At 35.6% G+C, this 18,916-nt stretch overlaps 2 long non-coding RNA genes across 10 annotated transcripts; both read right to left on the reverse strand.

Moving 5' to 3' along the window:
* Nucleotides 1–3,017: 3,017 nt before the first annotated feature.
* Nucleotides 3,018–6,203, reverse strand: LOC146905983 (uncharacterized). 5 transcript variants are annotated; one of them, XR_015018075.1, is made up of 6 exons: nt 5,645–6,203; nt 5,413–5,536; nt 5,138–5,307; nt 4,636–4,796; nt 3,169–3,285; nt 3,018–3,047 (listed from the first exon to the last, which is right to left on the reverse strand). It is a non-coding gene; the product is annotated as an uncharacterized LOC146905983 (long non-coding RNA). The 5 variants fall into 5 exon arrangements; XR_015018073.1 differs by having other exon boundaries at nt 5,413–5,544; XR_015018072.1 differs by having other exon boundaries at nt 5,413–6,200.
* A 1,408-nt stretch (nt 6,204–7,611) lies between these two features.
* LOC146905984 (uncharacterized) lies at nt 7,612–15,596 on the reverse strand. Of its 5 annotated transcripts, none has more exons than XR_015018080.1 (5): nt 15,011–15,595; nt 14,736–14,905; nt 14,234–14,394; nt 7,756–7,872; nt 7,612–7,634 (listed from the first exon to the last, which is right to left on the reverse strand). It is a non-coding gene; the product is annotated as an uncharacterized LOC146905984 (long non-coding RNA). The 5 variants fall into 5 exon arrangements; XR_015018081.1 differs by lacking the exon at nt 7,612–7,634 and adding an exon at nt 7,649–7,667; XR_015018082.1 differs by lacking the exon at nt 7,612–7,634 and having other exon boundaries at nt 7,690–7,872; nt 15,011–15,134; nt 15,243–15,596.
* Between the last annotated feature and the right edge of the window lie 3,320 nt (nt 15,597–18,916).

An 18,916-nucleotide genomic window follows, 5' to 3' on the forward strand; every position in this document is an offset into this window, starting at 1 on the left:
AAAGCAATATCTTTCTGGATTCACACCGGCGTAGGTTCTTTTTGATCATTGCTAGGTGTCGGTGAAGTAATTATATCCTCATTAATCTGAGTTGCATCAACAAACTCAGAATCCTGTGAGCTTGAATCATCAATATCCACATTTTGTTGAACTGTTAATTGTGCCCTGTCATAACACAATGTTTCGGTTTCAATGTTTCCTATTGGAGCAGCACAGCTTTGTGTAGCTATTAGAGGTTCAGGTGCCTCCTTTTCAACTTCAGCATCTTTTCTAATTTCTCCATGTGTTGAAAGTGCCCTGCTGTCAACGATTCAGTATCATTATTTTGCACCCTTTTTGAAGCATCAGGGTTATTTTCAACTATCAGAGGGTCCTGTTCAGGTACCTCTTTGTCCAAATCAACAACTTCAGTATCCAGATTCACCACCTCTGTGGTTTTACCTTTTTCATTGTTGGTGTTTCGGCCTTGTTCAATATTGCGGTTGTCATTGTTAACCTGTTTCCTACAGTTGTTCAATTGGTGCCCGATCATTCTACAACTTGTGCAATAGTCAGGGATTTGTTCATAATCAAGGTCAACAAACATTGCAAATCCTTTCCTTTTGACCAGTACCTTATACAATCGTTCATTTTCCAGATCAATATCAATTAAAACCCTAGCGAATAAACCAAAGGTGCGTTCGAACATATTCTTACCTGTGCTTGCATCGGTGCAGATAGGGTTACCTGCGCTACTCGCAATCGCAAAAAGAATCTTAGGTCTCCAGTATTCCTGAGGAAGGCCGTAGATCCGAAGCCACACCTGGGCTGATGAGTTCTTCTGCGTACTCGGATTGAAATCATTGGTCCAAGCAAAGAGCTTTAGTAAACCTGGGTTTAGATTCAAGGAACCAATCGATCTTGCTCTTCTGGCATCTTCGATGGATGAAAAACAAAGCTCATAGTATCCCTTTCCAATAAAAGAGATACCCCAACGCCCAAAAGATTTCCAGATCGCCTGTAGCTTTTCACGCAAGGTAAACGTGGTGAGGGGAGTGGCCCCCTTTGGCCAGATGATCTTGGCGTGCAAGTTGAACTTGCATGCTACCATACCTAGTTCGTATTCCTCCTCAGGGATTGTAATAGCATGATGATTGCCTTTGACAATGGTTTTGGGGAGCTGGCTCATAGGGATATCGCAGACATTTTGTACAGCTTGTGCGAAGGTTTTCTGGTTGTTTGGCTTGGATTTAGGGACGATCTTTGAAGGGGAGGCATCTTGAAGGCAAGGCTAAGATATTATGTCTGGTTTAGGAGGCATCGGTTGGGATTGGGGATAGGCGGTGTAAAGGGTTGGTTGATTGAAAGAGACGGTGAACAGTGTTACGTTCTCCAGAGCAAATACATTTTCTAATAGTGCATTTTTTTTGTTGCACAAAAAGGTGAGACCTAAAATTAATCACTAAAATTCTCTAAAATACTTTTTTTTAGGGATTCCTAAAATTGCTTAATCACTCAAATTGGTGATAGTGTTTTTAAATCGTTTTTTGTTAGAATTATTTTCAATCATTAAGGGTCCGTTTGATGGTCAGGAGGGTGACGGGATGTGATATATTAATCATATCATACTTAAATTATTTAGGGTCCGTTTGATGGTCAGGAGGGAGACGGGATATGATATATTAATCATATCCTACTTAAATCTCATGTTTTATGCACCAAAGAGATATGATAAAATAAATCATTTTCTTATCCTATCATGACTTTTTCTTTATAATTTTTATCCTGAGTATAGGCTAGGTTAGAGCCTATCTTGATAGAATTAAAAAATCATTCCTTATTTATTATCGTGATATTCTGCCACCTTTTTTTTTTTGGCTTTCGCACCGATTTCCGACCCATCAACGATGGACGACTAATCCGGCTCGTACGTAGAGGCATGCGTACTGGCCAAGCGTTGTTCCCCCTGGGAATCGAACCCGGTATTCCCCGGGTACGTCCTTGGAAGGAGCTCCTTGCCACCAGAGCCCAAGCAACTTGGTTTATTCTGCCGCTTTTTAAATGTTGTCATTTTCAAAATAATGATGTCATGTATTTGTTATTATAATTAATTACATGTCATTTTTACAATATTTAATTAATTGTGAGAGTAATTCTTTGTTTAAATACAATGATATCCTCTTTGTTATCATGTGCGTCTCAAACACGTGATTGGATTAATGATTATCATGTTCATATCATATCATGTCTTTATCTAGTTTTATATCATATATTGTCTCTATCATATCCTAACTATCAACGACGATAAATAAAATTTCATCGATTTTATTGCTCGAATTCAAAAATATAAAGTTGGATTTTTTTTTTCCGATAAGTTAGAACATGTTAGAGCATGACATGTACGATTGCTTTGCTAGGAATGAATCATATATGAAAAATTGCATTAAATTTTTTTTTTGCTTGTAAGGAAACTTGTAATTGTTTATACTACATATATCCTTAAATATAAGACTGAATTGGTAAAAGCATAATTGTTTATACTACATCTATCCTTAAATATAAGACTAATTTGATAAAAGCATAATGATTAATTAAATACTTTTTGCAATTTATTTGTCAATGATGTACATTTTTTTCAGCCGAATGTTAGAGAAAATTTTCAACCGAATCTTTGGGCTCTTTGGGGCAATGAAGTTTCCTCCACTGTCGACGGAGTTGTATATGGATTTCTTTCGTGGTAGAGTTGGTTTGCCTACCAACAGGCTTCCATAGTTTGCTGTAGTTTTTTTGCGCATTTTACTGTTTATTTTCTTTCGAGGGTTTTGGTCTAGTTCCCCCTCTTCTTGTACATATTTTTCCTTTTTTTAATAATATTTTAGAGTTTGGCGGCATAGGATGGAGGTTTCCCGGGGAGCCAACCTAGTTGGGATGTTAGTGTTTCCTCTTGATGTTTGTCCTTACTCCCTGCCTAGCAAAAAAAATGCACATTTTTTCCCAAAATTTAAAATAGTTTTTTTTTATGGCCGGGGTTTGAACCTCGGACCTTGTAACACCCATACTAAACGTATCTAGAAAGTTTAGCACGTGTGTTATCTTTAGTACTGGATACATTAAAATTTACAACATAAAAAAAACTTCGAATGAATATATTAGACAACAATACGCTTTCGTACAAAAACAATACTACACCTCTTGTCTAAAATATAATAAATGCATCCTTGAATCCACAATCATTCTGCAGCGGGTACGAACGAGCACTTGCTAAAATATCCATCCGGCTACTAGCTTGCAATCCAACCTGTTTATCTGAAACAAATAAGGATTGGGATGAGACTTAATGTCTCAGTGAGTTCCACCTAATCCTAGGCTAAAGGCAACCTCAAGGGGAAACCTACGGTCACCACGTGTCTACATTACAACCTGACGGTTGATTATACGTGTGTGGGGACTTGCATACTTAGACGGTTGTGCATACTAGGGCCGTCATAATTCATCTTACTTGTTATAGGCTTACTATCATACGTGTCATGGCGGTCAAGGGATCCTAGGACCGCTAACTCAAGATACGTTAAACGCATCAAGACTTAACATAACATATTCATGACGCAATCCTAAACCGGACGATTAGGGGAACCTAAGATCGTCATCGGCATAACATTCTTTACTTGATCTATTTCATATCTTATACTTGTCTAATAGCATCTCGTGCTATTGCTCATAAACATAATCTTACATAAATTCATTTCTTGCAACATAAACATAAATAAAGTCAGGGTCATACTTGGTTAGCGTTGAACAAACATTATTATCTTGATTCATTTTACGGATAGTCCCGGGTGGAGTAACCCCGAGATCAATCCCATACATGACCGATGTACGTACATCGGACTCCCTCGGTGTCGTGCGGGTCCCTTGCGGCTTGAACCATTCCCCTTAGGTCGAGAACCTCTCGTATCCCCCTGGCGTGGATTACAAGAGACACGAACACCTACATCTTACTTACTCAGTGACATGCGGGTCCCTTACGGCTTAAATCGTTCCCATCATGAGAACCCCTTGAATCCATACCTTCATGGATTGCAAGAGACATGTCACCTACATATTCATTTTTAATCATAAATCTTAATCTTAAACATATCATGAAAGGTTAAACATTTTCATGCTTACTTGTTGATTCTTACATATGTGAAGAGATTAATCATCAATTCACGTCTTAACATAATGCTTGATTATCTTAAACATATGCGAAGAGATTACACTTCGCGTCTTTTCATATTTAGGATTCTTGCTTAACTTTCTTTGTGAAAAGATATCCAATCTCTCACATCCTAGCATAAATAATTCATGCTAACTATCTAGTTCTCGATAACTATATCGAGGCTCTAGTTCTTTCCCCTTTCTTATTTTATGCTACCCGGACATAATGAATATTATTCTCTCGCATGCCACGCTTTACCAACATATTAAATACTTGTTTTATTCTTAAGTAAATATATAAAAACATGTAAAACATCTTTTCAGCAAGTATTCATGAGTTAGCAAGCATGGCATAATTTGGGTAACTAATCATAACATATAAAATTCCTAATATTCATATTATCCTCACAAGATAAAAACATAATCCCAAAGGGTGGGAAAACTATCTATGGAACTCACCATAAAAGTTCTTGATTCTCTCAATATCTTTTGCCACAACTCAAAGCTCATATCATTGCTTTCCCTTCAACCCTCTTATCTTGCTCTTAGAAGCCTTATTTTCAGACCTCTGCTTCAGTCCTTGTCCATTCAATATGACTCACTTATGCAAAACCCGTACCCTGCAATATCCAGCATCAATGCCTTGACTTTAACAATTTAATTAAAATACCAAACGATATCGGTTTTGAGCAAACGACCACTCGTTGGAAAGCTTAGGGTGTCAGGATTCCAAATATAATTTTTGTTTTGAGGATTAACCATCCAATTTGTACAGTTTAACAAAAGAGTGGACATTGGTACAGAAACGAGACTGAAATTTTCCTCAAACTTGCAGGTATATTTTCTCCTACTATACTTGATAGAATTTAATAATTCTTGTGTCTAAACTGTAGAGAATTTTGTTAGCTATCCACAGCAATAACAACCACTCAATTCAGAGTTACATGGAAAGAGTTCTTACCATTTTAATGAAGCCCTGTTCGAAAATCCGCAGCCAGAATCCAGCAGAAAATACCAAACTTTAAACATGTTTTCCGAACTCGTTTCAAATCCGAATCATACAAAATTTGTGTCCAAACTATAGGGAATTGAATGAGGAATCCAAAACTTCAGTAATCATTCAATTCCAAGCTACATAGAAATAGGTACGAATTAAAAACCAGAACTAGAGCTTACCACTATTTCATGAAATTCATCCATAATCAACCTCAAATTCAAAATTAATGAAACACTCACCTAATTGATTAAGCAACAGCCCCAGCTTAAGCTCCAATTCCAACTTTTCTCTGCATCAAAAACCTAGCTTTCCTTGAACATCTCTTTATGAGCTTTAAGATGGAAAAATTGCTAACCCAAGCTTCTATATACCTCCATGATTATGTACAAACCACAACATAAGCTTGATCATTCAAGAATCCAACTTAATCAAAACCTTAACTTCTTAAAGGAGAGAAGAATTGAAACTTACCTATTAATCCAAGCTTCTAGCACCATAAAATTTTATTGGGAAACTTACACAACTTGTTCCATGATTTGGAAATAGTTTGGAAAGGATTGATGGAAGAAGAAGAAAAGAAGAAGAAGAAGGAAGAGAGGCGTGAGAGAGTAGGGAAGAGAGAAGAAGAAAAGAGAGTGAAGATATTTTGGGGTAAAATCCAAATAAAAATATCCCTTCCACGGGAAAGTACTATAATGCCCCTGTCTTAAAAGTGTTAAATCCGACTTTGATACTTAACTTGTGTTTAGCTGACATCACATAATAATTATTTCCATCATATTTAATTATTTCATAATTCTCTGACACATTCAACCGATAATATTCCATTAGCTGACAAGTGGGATATTACACTCTACCCCCCTTAAAAGAATTTCGTCCCCGAAATTTAGAAATCACTTAATGGGTACTGAGTTCAAACATAACATCTTGAAATAATCATTGCATTGTCGGAATCATCCTTCTCATAGTCTTAGCTTAACGTAAAAACATCATAATCATAACTTATTCTTACAACATATTGGTCTAATTATCTCTAATCTGTATCCCACTTGTCAGCTAATGGAATATTATCGGTTGAATGTGTCAGAGAATTATGAAATAATTAAATATGATGGAAATAATTATTATGTGATGTCAGCTAAACACAAGTTAAGTATCAAAGTCGGATTTAACACTTTTAAGACAGGGGCATTATAGTACTTTCCCGTGGAAGGGATATTTTTATTTGGATTTTACCCCAAAATATCTTCACTCTCTTTTCAGAGTCTTAGGAAATATTCTGATCTCATTGCACCCGAATTCCATCGGTAACTCATATAACTTATCATGGATAAGCAAATTTAAGTGTTTCCATTATACTTGACATCTATAAACCAGTCTTTGGTTCACATGCTCTTAAACTTTCCGACTTAGTCCGCTTGCACTTGAACATTCTTAGCATATACTTGTACGTCTCATATGACCCTTTTGAAGAACATTGTTGTTCACTTCTTCAAATTTTAATTTCCATAGTGTTTGCATACCTCAAGTGCCACATACTGTTAGGTAATAACGATACTTGTTCTATCTTTTTACTTTAAGAAATCTTATAAACATTGGTATACGGATTCTTGGAATAAAATATGTATAACCTTTTTAAGGAAATCATTTTGAAACCAAACCGATAACGGTACTACAGAGTCACAAGACGAGTTTCTATGTTTTGAAAAAGGTTTGAATCTCGTCCCAAGCTCGCCACTGACGAGTTGGTCTGGAAGTCCGCACGTCTTAAGTGAACTTACTCACTTATGGCGTGTGTCATCGGTTTCAGAAAATGAAAATATCATGTTTTTAGAATAATTCATTTCCAAGTCCCTTAATGTCGTCTTCACTTTTAAAAGTTGAAAGAAAATTATAATTTTGACATCATTAGCAAGTATCGTCATCACTTAACAAATATGGCATAGGAGGGTATGAATCTTTTCGTTCATAATTCGTATCTTCAAAACATCTCTTTCGGATAATGTTCAGATGTTGTTACCTTCACCCGTATGGCACTTATTATTCAGATACCGATCACCTCACATGATGCCTTGATCATCACTTTGAATCACAAGAAAGGACTTTCTGAATCTTACATGTATTTTCTCTTGTCAGAACACGTACTCTTTCTATCCGACTAACAGTCTTGTACACGCTCAACATCACTAATAGGCGACCTGATTACTTCATTATAGCGTCTTCAACCTTCTCAGATAATCTTCATCACATACTTCGTTCCTCCTGGGTCCTATTCAGCTCTCAGGCATCCGTTCTAACCGTCAAATGTTAAATTGAGTTGATCAGGCTCAACTAACATCAACAATTAAAACATTTACCTGGAACACAATGGTCCCACTTCCTTAGTTGTAACTTAATGACCCAAGGCACGGTCTGAATCGACCTGCTCTGATACCAAATGTAACACCCATACTAAACGTATCTAGAAAGTTTAGCACGTGTGTTATCTTTAGTACTGGATACATTAAAATTTACAACATAAAAAAAACTTCGAATGAATATATTAGACAACAATACGCTTTCGTACAAAAACAATACTACACCTCTTGTCTAAAATATAATAAATGCATCCTTGAATCCACAATCATTCTGCAGCGGGTACGAACGAGCACTTGCTAAAATATCCATCCGGCTACTAGCTTGCAATCCAACCTGTTTATCTGAAACAAATAAGGATTGGGATGAGACTTAATGTCTCAGTGAGTTCCACCTAATCCTAGGCTAAAGGCAACCTCAAGGGGAAACCTACGGTCACCACGTGTCTACATTACAACCTGACGGTTGATTATACGTGTGTGGGGACTTGCATACTTAGACGGTTGTGCATATTAGGGCCGTCATAATTCATCTTACTTGTTATAGGCTTACTATCATACGTGTCATGGCGGTCAAGGGATCCTAGGACCGCTAACTCAAGATACGTTAAACGCATCAAGACTTAACATAACATATTCATGACGCAATCCTAAACCGGACGATTAGGGGAACCTAAGATCGTCATCGGCATAACATTCTTTACTTGATCTATTTCATATCTTATACTTGTCTAATAGCATCTCGTGCTATTGCTCATAAACATAATCTTACATAAATTCATTTCTTGCAACATAAACATAAATAAAGTCAGGGTCATACTTGGTTAGCGTTGAACAAACATTATTATCTTGATTCATTTTACGGATAGTCCCGGGTGGAGTAACCCCGAGATCAATCCCATACATGACCGATGTACGTACATCGGACTCCCTCGGTGTCGTGCGGGTCCCTTGCGGCTTGAACCATTCCCCTTAGGTCGAGAACCTCTCGTATCCCCCTGGCGTGGATAACAAGAGACACGAACACCTACATCTTACTTACTCAGTGACATGCGGGTCCCTTACGGCTTAAATCGTTCCCATCATGAGAACCCCTTGAATCCATACTATAGAAATATGCTCTATATTCATATATCTGTAAAACAGTACATAGGAGGTATTTATAGAATAGGCAGTGTGCTAGTCTTGCCAGAAAATAGGAGAAATTATTCTATCTATAAATGCTACTTATTCTCCCTTTAAATACTAATTCTAATACAGCTAATTACAATTAATTAGTATTTACAATAAGTCAAACAAGACAGAATCTGATTGATTCTGTGATAATATTCAACACTCCCCCTCAAGCTGGCATGAATATGTCATTCATAGCAAGCTTGCACACCATGTCATCGAACTGTCTCTTGGGTAGGCTCTTTGTGAGGACATCTGCTACTTGGCTTTTGGTAGGTATATAGGACATACAAATCTCACCACTGTCAATTTTTTCTTTAATAAAGTGCTTGTCCACTTCAACATGTTTCGTTCTATCATGTAGAACAGGGTTATGAGCAATAGAAATAGCTGCCTTATTATCGCAATAAACTTTCATTGGAGTTGGGCCTGCAATCTTCAATTCTTGCATGAATTTTTTGATCCATAGTACTTCACAAAAACCATGAGCCACCGATCGAAATTCAGCCTCTGCACTGCTCCTGGCTACAACATTTTGTTTTTTGCTCCTCCATGTAACTAAGTTTCCACCTACAAAGGTACAGTAACCAGATGTAGACTTCCGATCATTTATATTACCTGCCCAGTCAGCATCTGTATAGGCTTCAACCTGTATATGCCCTCTGTTTCTGAACATTAACCCTTTTCCTGGAGTTCCCTTTAAATATCTCAATATTCTGAAAACAGCTTCAAAGTGGGTTGGCCCTGGTGCATGCATAAATTGGCTTATTACGCTCACAGCAAATGCTATATCAGGCCTTGTATGTGACAGATAAATTAGCCTACCAGCCAACCGTTGATAGCGTTCTCTATCTATTATTTCATCTTCAGCAGCTGATTTTAGTTTCACATTAGGATCCATTGGTGTTTCTGCTGCCTTACACCCTGTCATCCTTGTTTCTGTGAGTAAATCAAGTATATACTTCCGCTGGTTGAGGAAAATTCCTTCTTTCGATCTTGCAAACTCCATACCAAGAAAGTATTTTAATTTTCCAAGATCCTTGATGTCGAACTCAGCCTCAAGTCTTCTCTTTAGATCACTAATCTCTCCAATATCATCTCCTGTCATAATAATGTCATCAACATACACTATTAAGATGGCAATCTTACCTTCACGTGAGTGTTTGAAGAACATAGTGTGATCTGCTTGACTTTGGGTGAAGCCATGTCTCTTGACAACACTTCCAAATCTCTCAAACCAGGCCCTTGGCGATTGTTTTAATCCATACAAGGATTTCTTCAATCTGCAAACTTTACCTCTTCCAAGCTTATCTTCAAATCCTGGAGGCAAGGTCATATATACTTCTTCATGTAATTCTCCATTTAAGAAGGCGTTTTTAACATCATATTGATGTAGGGTCCAGTTGAAATTTACTGCAAGAGAGAGAAGAATTCTGATGGAATTGATCTTAGCAACCGGGGCAAAAGTCTCCTGATAATCTATACCATGAGTTTGAGTGAATCCTTTTGCTACTAATCTTGCTTTGTATCTTTCCACACTTCCATCAGCCTTGCACTTCACTGTAAAGACCCACTTACATCCTACTGCCTTTTTGTCATAAGGTAGATCAGTGATACACCAAGTGTTACTTTTGTTCAAAGCATTCATCTCTTCTTTCACTGCTAATTTCCAATTCGGATCACCTAATGCTTCCTGAATAGTTCTGGGCACAAACAAATTAGAAATCCTAGACACATATGCTTTGTGAGTGTGTGATAACTTGTCATATGACAAGTAATTAGACATGGGGTGTTTAGTGCATGTACGGGCACGTTTTCTTTCAGCAATAGGGATATTGAGGTCTGGAATATTTTTTCTCAAAGCAATTGGAAGATTAATATCAGGAAAAGACAAATCAGGTAAATCATTGGATGAGTGAGAAGAATTACCGGAGGAACTAGAAGATGGATTATCAGTAGGACCTTCACTTGGAGAATCCGATTGAACTTCTACTGGAAAGACAATGGGGTCTGTACCATCTTTGTGAAATTTTTTCCGAACATATACTTTAAGTTCAGGATTTTTATTCAGTGTTTCTCCCTCTTCACCCTCTGTTTCAAATACTATATGTTCTGGCAATTCAAGGTTAGATTTTCTAGGTTCTATTATCTTAGCATCTAGGTGATCATTTGTTACAATATCATCTAGAACCGGTAAAATTTCCCAAAAATTATCTTCCTCATTACTACTTTGACCCTCCCCCTGAAGAGAATTTTTTTCAAAAAAAGGTTGATCTTCAACAAAGTGGACATCCATGCTTTCAAAAAATTTCTTTGTAATTGGGTTAAAACATTTGTATCCCTTTTTATTGGAAGCATAGCCAAGAAAAACACATTTTTCGGCTTTAGGATCCAACTTGGAACGAAAAATATTTGGGATGTAAACATAACAGAGACAACCAAAGACTCTAAGGGGAAGATTTGTAATAATGCGAGAAGTGGGAAAATTATTTTGTAACACCTGCACAGGAGTCTCATATTGTAACACACGGGATGGCATTCGATTGATGAGGTAACAAGCAGTTAATAAAGCATTACCCCAAAGATACTTAGGTACATTCATAGAAAACATAATAGCTCTAGTAACTTCTAGGAGATGTCTATTTTTTCTTTCAGCAATACCATTTTGTTGTGGAGTATCACGACAAGTGGATTGATGAATTATCCCATTAGTTACTAGGAATGTACTTAAATATTTATTGAAGTATTCAGTGCCATTGTCAGACCTTAGAATGCCAATCGTGGTATTAAATTGATTTTTAATCATGTTAAAAAAATCTTGAAACCTTTGTTCAACTTCTGATTTCTTTTCCATGAGGTAAACCCAACACACCCGTGTATGATCATCAATAAATGTCACAAACCATTTTTTTCTAGATAAAGTTTTAATTTTTGAAGGACCCCAAACATCGCTATGAATTAGATAAAAAGGTTTGGAAGCAGAATAACCTCTTGAATTAAAAGACACACGATGATCTTTAGCTAAATGACAAGCATCACAATGAAATTGCGAGGAACTTATTTCTTTGGAAAATTCAGGAAACAAATGCTGAAGATAAGAAAAACTAGGATGGCCTAATCTTTTATGCCATAACATGATTTTATTTGAAACAAGAGGTGGACTTATACGGCTTGAACCGAACATTGCTGTATTACCAAGAGGAGTTTCATCAAAGTAGTACAGTCCATTAATCTCTCTAGCAGTTCCAATCGTCTTCCCCGAGTTCTGGTCCTGAAAAATACAAGTAGATGGACGAAAAAGAACAGAACAGTTAGAGTCCTCAGACAGTTTATGAACAGATAGAAGATTACAAGCAAATTTGGGAACATGTAAAACAGATTGCAAAGTGATTTGCTCTGATATTTTTATGTTGCCTTTACCTGCAATACTGGAATAACTACCATCAGCTATCCTAACTTTTTCAGAACCTGAACTAGGAAAATATGAATTGAATAGATGAGAGCAATTAGTCATGTGTTCAGATGCCCCTGAATCTATTATCCAGGGGTTGGAATGGTTTTGGACAGATAGTGCCCAAGAATCCTTACCTGTTTGTGCCACAGTACCAACAGGAGTATTAGGAGATGAATTGAACTTTAGAAGCTTAAGAAGGTGGTCCATTTGCTCCTTAGTGAATGGAGATGAAGCAGCATCGTTGGTTGTAGGCATAGGTCGGTGACCAAACTTACCAGCCTTGCTATTGTTTGGCCTACCATGTAGCTTGTAACAAGTTTCTCGAGTGTGACGATTGCGGCCACAGTAGTCACAAACTAAATCAGTCTTGTCACCACCTCGCGGATTAGGGAAAGATTTGCGATTGACTTGAGGTACGGCCAAGGCAGATCCTTCAACCGGTGGCGGGACAGCGGCTATCTTTTTTCCGAGCATCACTTGCCTACGACTCTCTTCGCGACGCACTTCCGCAAAGACGTCACCAATTGGAGGGATAGGATTCCTACCAAGGATTCGGCCACGAACCTCATCAAACTCAACATTTAAACCTGCAAGAAATTTGAAGACACGGCTAACATCCACCATCTTCTTGTAGTGCTTGCAGTCCTCAGGTGACTTCCACTCATATTCATTGAAGAGATCCAGATCTTGCCAAATACGTTTGAGACAATTGAAGTATTTGGTGACTGAATCTTCAGCTTGCCGAATTTCTCCAAGCTGGAGAGTTAATTCGTAAATTTGGGACTGGTTTCCCAAATCAGAGTACATTTGAGAGACACTCTCCCAAAGATCTTTTGCGGTATCATAACAGAGATAGTTCGCACCTATCTCTTCGGTCATAGAATTGACTAACCATGTCATGACCATAGAATTTTCAGCATCCCATGTATCATAATCTGCGCCTGCCTTGTCCGGTTGTTTCTTGTCTCCAGTGATGTAGCCAATCTTTCCTCTCCCCCTGAGATACAACCGAACAGACTGTGACCAACGAAAGTAATTAGCACCGTTCAGCCGAATTGTTGTGATCTGAACAGGGTGATTTTCATGGTATGTCCTGACAGGTTGGGATGATTCAGGTTTGGGTGAAGAATGTTTGGGTGAGTGCTGGGACTCACTATCAGACATGGAATCAGACATTATGTGGGATGGGAAGAAAAGGGAAAAAACAAACAAACGGAAGCAAAATAAACCCTATGGATTTCTTGCTGCTCTGATACCATATAGAAATATGCTCTATATTCATATATCTGTAAAACAGTACATAGGAGGTATTTATAGAATAGGCAGTGTGCTAGTCTTGCCAGAAAATAGGAGAAATTATTCTATCTATAAATGCTACTTATTCTCCCTTTAAATGCTAATTCTAATACAGCTAATTACAATTAATTAGTATTTACAATAAGTCAAACAAGACAGAATCTGATTGATTCTGTGATAATATTCAACACATACCTTCATGGATTGCAAGAGACATGTCACCTACATATTCATTTTTAATCATAAATCTTAATCTTAAACATATCATGAAAGGTTAAACATTTTCATGCTTACTTGTTGATTCTTACATATGTGAAGAGATTAATCATCAATTCACGTCTTAACATAATGCTTGATTATCTTAAACATATGCGAAGAGATTACACTTCGCGTCTTTTCATATTTAGGATTCTTGCTTAACTTTCTTTGTGAAAAGATATCCAATCTCTCACATCCTAGCATAAATAATTCATGCTAACTATCTAGTTCTCGATAACTATATCGAGGCTCTAGTTCTTTCCCCTTTCTTATTTTATGCTACCCGGACATAATGAATATTATTCTCTCGCATGCCACGCTTTACCAACATATTAAATACTTGTTTTATTCTTAAGTAAATATATAAAAACATGTAAAACATCTTTTCAGCAAGTATTCATGAGTTAGCAAGCATGGCATAATTTGGGTAACTAATCATAACATATAAAATTCCTAATATTCATATTATCCTCACAAGATAAAAACATAATCCCAAAGGGTGGGAAAACTATCTATGGAACTCACCATAAAAGTTCTTGATTCTCTCAATATCTTTTGCCACAACTCAAAGCTCATATCATTGCTTTCCCTTCAACCCTCTTATCTTGCTCTTAGAAGCCTTATTTTCAGACCTCTGCTTCAGTCCTTGTCCATTCAATATGACTCACTTATGTAAAACCCGTACCCTGCAATATCCAGCATCAATGCCTTGACTTTAACAATTTAATTAAAATACCAAACGATATCGGTTTTGAGCAAACGACCACTCGTTGGAAAGCTTAGGGTGTCAGGATTCCAAATATAATTTTTGTTTTGAGGATTAACCATCCAATTTGTACAGTTTAACAAAAGAGTGGACATTGGTACAGAAACGAGACTGAAATTTTCCTCAAACTTGCAGGTAGATTTTCTCCTACTATACTTGATAGAATTTAATAATTCTTGTGTCTAAACTGTAGAGAATTTTCTTAGCTATCCACAGCAATAACAACCACTCAATTCAGAGTTACATGGAAAGAGTTCTTACCATTTTAATGAAGCCCTGTTCGAAAATCCGCAGCCAGAATCCAGCAGAAAATACCAAACTTTAAACATGTTTTCCGAACTCGTTTCAAATCCGAATCATACAAAATTTGTGTCCAAACTATAGGGAATTGAATGAGGAATCCAAAACTTCAGTAATCATTCAATTCCAAGCTACATAGAAATAGGTACGAATTAAAAACCAGAACTAGAGCTTACCACTATTTCATGAAATTCATCCATAATCAACCTCAAATTCAAAATTAATGAAACACTCACCTAATTGATTAAGCAACAGCCCCAGCTTAAGCTCCAATTCCAACTTTTCTCTGCATCAAAAACCTAGCTTTCCTTGAACATCTCTTTATGAGCTTTAAGATGGAAAAATTGCTAACCCAAGCTTCTATATACCTCCATGATTATGTACAAACCACAACATAAGCTTGATCATTCAAGAATCCAACTTAATCAAAACCTTAACTTCTTAAAGGAGAGAAGAATTGAAACTTACCTATTAATCCAAGCTTCTAGCACCATAAAATTTTATTGGGAAACTTACACAACTTGTTCCATGATTTGGAAATAGTTTGGAAAGGATTGATGGAAGAAGAAGAAAAGAAGAAGAAGAAGGAAGAGAGGCGTGAGAGAGTAGGGAAGAGAGAAGAAGAAAAGAGAGTGAAGATATTTGGGGGTAAAATCCAAATAAAAATATCCCTTCCACGGGAAAGTACTATAATGCCCCTGTCTTAAAAGTGTTAAATCCGACTTTGATACTTAACTTGTGTTTAGCTGACATCACATAATAATTATTTCCATCATATTTAATTATTTCATAATTCTCTGACACATTCAACCGATAATATTCCATTAGCTGACAAGTGGGATATTACAGACCTTGCATATTTTATGCATTGTCCCTACTAACTATGCTAAGCTCACGAGGACAAAATAGTACTCCCTCCATTTCTTTTCTTTTGATGTTTTAGGTGATTGCACAAGTATTGGAATAGTTGTAAGGTTTAGACTAAAATTCCCTTATTTATATTTTTTGGCTACTATATATTTACTCCTTGATTTTTCTCCAAATTCCAATCTACTTAATTATCACTCACCACACAAATTGAAACTTCAATTGCATTTATTATTGAAATTTCCAATTAAATAGTGTGTTTTTCAACAAGGGTAAAATTGGATAAAAAATATTAAAAATCCTAAAACATCAAATATTTTGAAATAAAGTTGAAGTCCTAAAACATCAAAAGAAAAGAAATGGAGGAAGTACTAAAATACTTTTAGCATTATTGAAAGTATCCCATTATTATAGATGTATTCCATTATATTTTTGTCAATAGTGCTTTTTTTTAAGGAGTCAATAATACTTTTATGTAAAACCCTTAACAAATATTTTTTTAAAATATTTGAATAATATTATAAAAGTGATAAAAATTTAAATTAAATAGTTTAAATGAAGGACATAATTGACAGAAAAAATACTATCAAAACTATGCAACTCCCATTTTTTTTTTAAATCGTATATTCTTTGCACGCAACTGTAGAGAATATTTTCTTAAGTATGTGTAATTAAATTAGTGGCAAACTCTCCCTAAGTATTTTTTTGAAAGAAAAAATACTATCAAAACTATGCAACTCCCATTTTTTTTGTTGTGTAAATCATATATTCTTTGCTTCCTTAAGTATGTGTAACTAAATTAGTGGCAAACTCTCCCTAAGTATTTTAATGTTGTTGTATACCCAAAGACAAAATCGAACTCGAGATCTTAATAAAGTTTGAAAAGACTCATGTCATCTTTTTAAAAGGCATGTTTTGATTGTTACTTTCTTTTTAAGATGTTTTTTCTTATATCTAAATTCCAAAATCAATTGACACACATAAGATTGATCCACCCTCATCCCATGTTTCTTAGGTTTTTCTTATATCTAAATTCCAAAATCAATTGACACACATAAGATTGATCCACCCTCATCCCATGTTTCTTAGGTTCTCTCTTTAAATTCTGATGTATTGAAGATCAAGCTCCCATCCTTAGGTAACTTGAAGTCATTGAAAGTGAAAAGGGAACCACTTGCATATAGTTTTCGCAAGATGCTGATGGAGGCCAAGTTACAGGAAATTAAGTCGCGGAAAGAAGCTGCAAAGTTAAGAAAATCGTTTAAAGCAGGATTGGAACCATCTGCACCCATACCCGATGGAATAATTAACTTCTTGCTTCAAAATTCGCCATCGGCACAAGTTTACATGGTAGATTGCTGAGGATTCAACTTCTTAAAAAAGATTGTTATAACTGGTTTTGTTTTTGTTTCTTTCTGTTTCACTTTTATCATCAATGGATAGAGAAACAAATTGTTCAAATAAACTTACATGATTGTGTCCAGGTTCAACTTAAGTAATCTTATGTGGATGTGCTCTATTTCAAGAATTAATCTGTTGGTTAATATTTCACAGTAATGTGTGTGGCTTCTTTTTTTTTTGACAAATAATGTGTGTGGCTTCTTATTAATAACATGTTGGACCAATAAGAATTAACTTCTAGCTTATATTAGGATGTTATGTTCACACCGTGATTAAAGTTAATTCCCATCATGCAATATAAGTTAAACTTTGCAGCTTATAGGTACTTCTAGCTTTGCAAGATTGACGGACATGAGATTTTTGAAGCCACACACATTATTCATACGATAAAGGATACTAAATTCAACAAATTAATCATTTTTTATTAAACAATAAACAAATTAAACAACCCATTCACAAAAACAAAACAAAAAAAAATTAAACAAAAGCAGTAAATATCATTTTATTTAATATTGAATTCTTACAAGAGCCGTCATTTACACATAATGTCAAACTTTATTACTATTGATGATTCAGGCTCTTTTTTTCCTTGTCAAAAGTGATAGTTCAAGTATTGAACACCTTATTTTAACACAAAAATGAAAACCAAGACCTAAACCGGGGGAGGAGGTGTACTTAGATCAACAGGGTTAACAGGATCAAACCTAACAGGACCAGGCTGAATAGTGACAGGAGGTTTAACAGGAGTAGGCCTGATAGGGGCACGTTTAACAGGTGAACGAGGCTTAAAACTTGGAAGCCTAAATCGATCTGTTTCAATGGCAGGAGGTGTATTTGGATTAAGTGTGCTAACATCAGGATCAGTTATCATAGGATCATTAACTGGATCAAAGATGATTGGATCGATCTTAACAGGGACACGAGGACTAAAAAACGGAAGCCTAAAACGATCAGGTTTGTCAAAATCAGTTTTAAGCTCTTCAGCAAGTGCAATGAAAGTAATTAGTTGGAGTAAAAGTAGCAACAATGCTAGGGTTTTGGCCATTTTCCTTGTAAGAAAAAGTAACCTTGAAAGATAGGGTGAAAAAAGTGATGTTGGTATTGTGAAATTGTGAGGGTTGATTTATTTATAGGAGCTAATGCCCATAATCATTGGAGTTTTTGTATATTTGTAGTAAATGAATTTTCCTAAAATAAAATTGTTTCTTTAGTGAATTCCCAAATTCATTGAGCTGTATTTAAAAAATCAAATAATTTTTTATTTATTTATGTGTTTTAGTGCAAGATAACATAAGCAACGATTTTTTTCCTCATGTAACTAAAAAATATATATGCAGCCATTTCGGAAGGAAATACTGAAATGTAGAAAACTAAAGTTAAAATTAAAATAAAACTAGTGTAGGAACACGCGTTGTGCGCGAAATATGTTGACCCTTAAAATTTTAAATAATTTATAATACATTTTTTTACTAAATAAGATATAAGTCTAAATTTTTTTTAAAAAAATAGCAGTTTAAATATTCTCCTTGCAATTTTTAAAGCAAAAATTTTAATCTAATTTTATTTTAATGATCGATAGTGAAATTTTCTTGGTGGCGAATATTGAGAGAAAAAAAAAGAGACAAATGTTAGTATAGTCACAAAGAAAAATAAAAATTAAATAAAATATATTCGAATAATAGGAAACAAAAAGAAGAGTATTGTGATGTAAAAAATGGTAAAAAGCAAATGAAATTTTGTGATAAAATATTATATATATATATATATATATATATATATATATATATATATATATATAAACACACACACACACACACACACACACACACACAAGTAGTGATTAGTGAAAATTTGAGATTGAGCGGATTAATGCA

Source organism: Medicago sativa, chromosome 7 (assembly GCF_051527215.1).
Source record: "Medicago sativa cultivar Bolivia chromosome 7, Bolivia_mono, whole genome shotgun sequence".
Taxonomy (NCBI): domain Eukaryota; kingdom Viridiplantae; phylum Streptophyta; class Magnoliopsida; order Fabales; family Fabaceae; genus Medicago; species Medicago sativa.